The sequence below is a fragment of the Lepisma saccharinum genome, chromosome 26, assembly GCF_977018435.1.
Source record: "Lepisma saccharinum chromosome 26, izLepSacc3.1, whole genome shotgun sequence".
Lineage (NCBI taxonomy): Eukaryota > Metazoa > Arthropoda > Insecta > Zygentoma > Lepismatidae > Lepisma > Lepisma saccharinum.
Window position 1 is genome coordinate 54,147,304 of NC_139254.1, and position 4,186 is coordinate 54,151,489.

The following is a 4,186-nucleotide window of genomic DNA, read 5'->3' on the forward strand; positions in this document are numbered from 1 at the left end:
TTAGAACTTCGTATCCGTTTTACGTCATCGTCTCAGTGTCTTTACCGTTCGAACACATTTTGATTCAGTTTCGATTAGCCCTTGCTCGACTGACGGAAGTACTGTCGATGTGGTAGTCACATGGGTCTGTCTTGAGGTCCATCCAGTTGCTTACAGTCACGATAATTGATTGCTAAGAGCAAGAAATCTGTCCTTCCTAACCTAACCACATATGCATTTATTCCAATTACAATTCCGCCTAGTTCTAATAATACACATGTGGTTAGGTTAGGAGGATCAGGTTTGGATCTCTCATCAATCAATTTTCGTGACTGTAAGTAGCTGGATGTTTCTCAAAAAAGACTTGTGGTCACATTGCATAAAAACAAATTGTGTAGAAATAGCCGACGAAGAGTTAATATTGGAAAATCCTTTATTAAAAATATTGGGGAAGATGAAGAGAGTGGATTAATGAGTTTTTGGAAGAGGGAGGAGACGTGGCAAGTTTCTCACACTGTTTCCACCACTGTTGGAAATTTGTCGCTCTTCTGCACCTTCTCATTACTGACGTCGGTTAGGATGAATGATGATTTGATAATTGATGACGGGACACTCACAAAGGAACATCAATGTCCAGTCCAGGACTCATCCGATGAAAATTTCCCACGGTCGCAAGTTCATTATTATATATATATATAGCTGTATATACAGAGCATTCCCTGACATTCGCTACGAGACTCGGCGGCAAGCGGCCCGGCAGTAGCGCTTGTCTTTCCCGGTGAACGGGGTCCGCGACAGTCGCTAGAGTCGGCTATTAAAATTACAGTTTTCATATTGTGTACTAACCTTGACTACAGGAGGTGTTGATAATGATGTCCCTCTGCTGCAACACATTCCTGGCATCTCCGAAGGAAATTGGAATTTACACGTTCAAGTCCGTCTACTGTAATTCTCCCGATTAAGAATTTTAGCGGCTCTAAATGCTGTGGTATTTGAAACACCCGTTTCTTGTGAGAGGCGGCGGATAGATTTTCGAGGAGACTGTTCTAACCTTTGTTCTATCTCATCGAGTTTTTCCTCAGTAAGTACACGTGGGTTTTTGTTTTCACTTTTATTCAGAACTGACCCTGTTACTCTTAACTTTTTTACGAGGTTTAATATAGTGGTCCTATGTTGAACGGGAACACCAGGAAATTTCGTTGCAAAACGTCGTCGCACTTCTCCACAATTCCTCTTTCCGAATTAACACTCGACAAGATAAATCCTTTGTTGTAATATAAACTTTTGTGGTGCCATATTAAGCCACAATCTTCAATCTTCAACACACGGACACGACACAACACAACTTCCGAGGGAGGATTATACTGGCGTCAGTCTGCAACGTCAACAGAAAGGGAAAGAGAGCGAAGGCAGGGAGAGCGAAAGAAACAGACTGTAGCGTGCGACTGTTCACCGTTCACCGGGACCCCGTTCACCGGTAAAGACAAGCACTGATGCCGGGTCGCTTGCTGCCGAGTCTCGTAGCGAATGTCAGGGAATGCTCTGTATAGTACGTTTTGGCTCTGGGCCGAGATAGCTCGTGAACAAATTTGAACAACTCTTACAACATAGGTTAATACTCCTTATGCAATATAAATATAATTGTCTATATGCTAAAGATATGTGCGTAAATAAACGAGATGTTACGGGACGAAAATGTCGGCATTTGCGCCATGTCACGCGCTTTCTAGGCCCAGAGCCAAAGCGAGCGCACTGTATAAACAGACGCTGCTGGTATGGCTGGAATAAGTGCATTATTTCATAGGGATTATCTATAAATTTGTGTCCAAATGTGTTCTAATGTTCTGAAACATCGACAGTCGCGGTTCCACTTCAGCGCCCCTCAAATACAGGAGCTTTGAATCATTTTCTAAATTTGTCCATATTAGTTGTGGGTATTTACAATATCGAAAAATTATATTTAGTGCTTTGGGATTGCTCTGCAATTTTATGCTCGCGATTATGGTAGTTATTGACTCACGTGTATCACAATGATTCCCGTTCGAAAGAGAATCATCAAATGTACGTTATAGTTATAAAAACAACGCAAGAAGTCAGGTACACAGAATGCACTGCACATCGAATTCAGACTAATAAAAGTGATTTGGTGCGATAAGGTGGTCTGGGAGGCATAGCCGTACAGGCCCGAATAGTTCTGCCCCAGTGAAACCACCTTACACCTATTTACATAATGTTGTGAGACTCGTTTTTTGCCGTGTAAAACAGTGTAAAACTTGTAATGATAGTGGATACACTGTGACCATACTTTTACGATTATTATCAATGTGGGTTTGTAAGAGATGAAGAATTTAAGGGCCACATTCTTGCTTCAACTTCATCAAAAAACCCAGCAGAAATCATGTAGAAAAGAAAGGAAATGCATATTAGTAGATTAATAATCAGCAAAGATTAATAAATATTCATTACATATCAAAACGGAATATTTACATAAAAAGATTCAAATCAAATAAGATGAAATGTAACAGAATAATATATTAATAATAAGAACAACAATAATGGTGAGGACTATTTTCGTACCTGTGGAAACATCAGTGTATAACAAGTCAAAATAATTTAAAAAACGTTACGAAAATTAAAGCTCTGCAATATTAATTATTACGTGACAACAGTCCGTTGAGATTTATTTAGTTGCTTTGTTATGTATTCATGAAACTTAGAAACGGGATGACGACAATGATACTAACGAAAAAAATAATGAGAAAAATGTTTCCAATTATACAATGAGATATTCTTGATTATATGTAATTATACTCTTCATGCTTTCTTAGAGCAACTTAAAAAAAACTAACTTTGAATTTCATTTGAAAGTAAAAATATAATAATTTTCTGATAATATAATTGAAGCAAAATAAATTGGTGAAAAAAGCAAGCGGGCAGATAACCACAGGCTCACATAAACACAAATAGTGATATTATTGTAAGAGATACTTAGTGCACAAAAACAAAAAAATCACTGCTTACTTGAAGCGGAAGAATGACTTGTTGTAGTGGTGGTGCTTCCGTCGCCCGTGGGTGTTGTGCTTCCGTCGTCGATTGGCGTTGTGCTTCCGTCGTTGTTGGGTGTTGTGCTGCCGTCGTCGATGGGTGTTGTGCTCCCGTCGTCGATGGGTGATGTGCTCCCGTCGTCGATGGGTGTTGTGCTCCCGTCGTCAATGGGTGTTGTGCTGCCGTCGTCGATGGGTGTTGTGCTGCCGTCGTCGTTGGGCGTTGTGCTTCCGTCGTCGTTGGGTGTTGTGCTTCCGTCGTCGATGGGAGTTGTGCTCCCGTCGTCGATGGGTGTTGTGCTTCCGTCGTCGATGGGTGTTGTGCTTCCGTCGTCGATGGGTGTTGTGCTTCCGTCGTCGATGGGTGTTGTGCTGCCGTCGTCGATGGGAGTTGTGCTCCCGTCGTCGATGGGTGTTGTGCTTCCGTCGTCGATTGGCGTTGTGCTTCCGTCGTCGTTGGGTGTTGTGCTGCCGTCGTCGATGGGCGTTGTGCTGCCGTCGTCGTTGGGCGTTGTGCTCCCGTCGACAATGGGCGTAGTGCTTCCGTCGTCGATGGGTGTTGTGCTCCCGTCATCGATGGGTGTTGTGCTGCCGTCGTCGATGGGTGTTGTGCTCCCGTCGTCGTTGGGTGTTGTGCTTCCGTCGTCGATGGGTGTTGTGCTCCCGTCATCGTTGGGTGTTGTGCTTCCGTCGTCCATTGGCGTTGTACTCCCGTCGCCGATGGGCGTTGTGCTCCCGTCGTCGATGGGCGTTGTGCTCCCGTCGTCGATGGGTGTTGTGCTCCCGTCGTCGGTGGGTGTTGTGCTCCCGTCGTCGATGGGTGTTGTGCTCCCGTCGTCGATGGGTGTTGTGCTCCCGTCGTCGATGGGTGTTGTGCTGCCGTCGTGGTTCGGTGTTGTGCTGCCGTCGTGGTTGGGTGTTGTGCTCCCGTCGTCGTTGGGTGTTGTGCTTCCGTCGTCGATTGGCGTTGTGCTTCCGTCGTTGATTGGCGTTGTGCTTCCGTCGTCGATGGGTGTTGTGCTGCCGTCGTGGTTCGGTGTTGTGCTGCCGTCGTGGTTGGGTGTTGTGCTCCCGTCGTCGTTGGGTGTTGTGCTTCCGTCGTCGATTGGCGTTGTGCTTCCGTCGTTGATTGGCGTTGTGCTTCCGTCGTCGTTGGGCGTTGT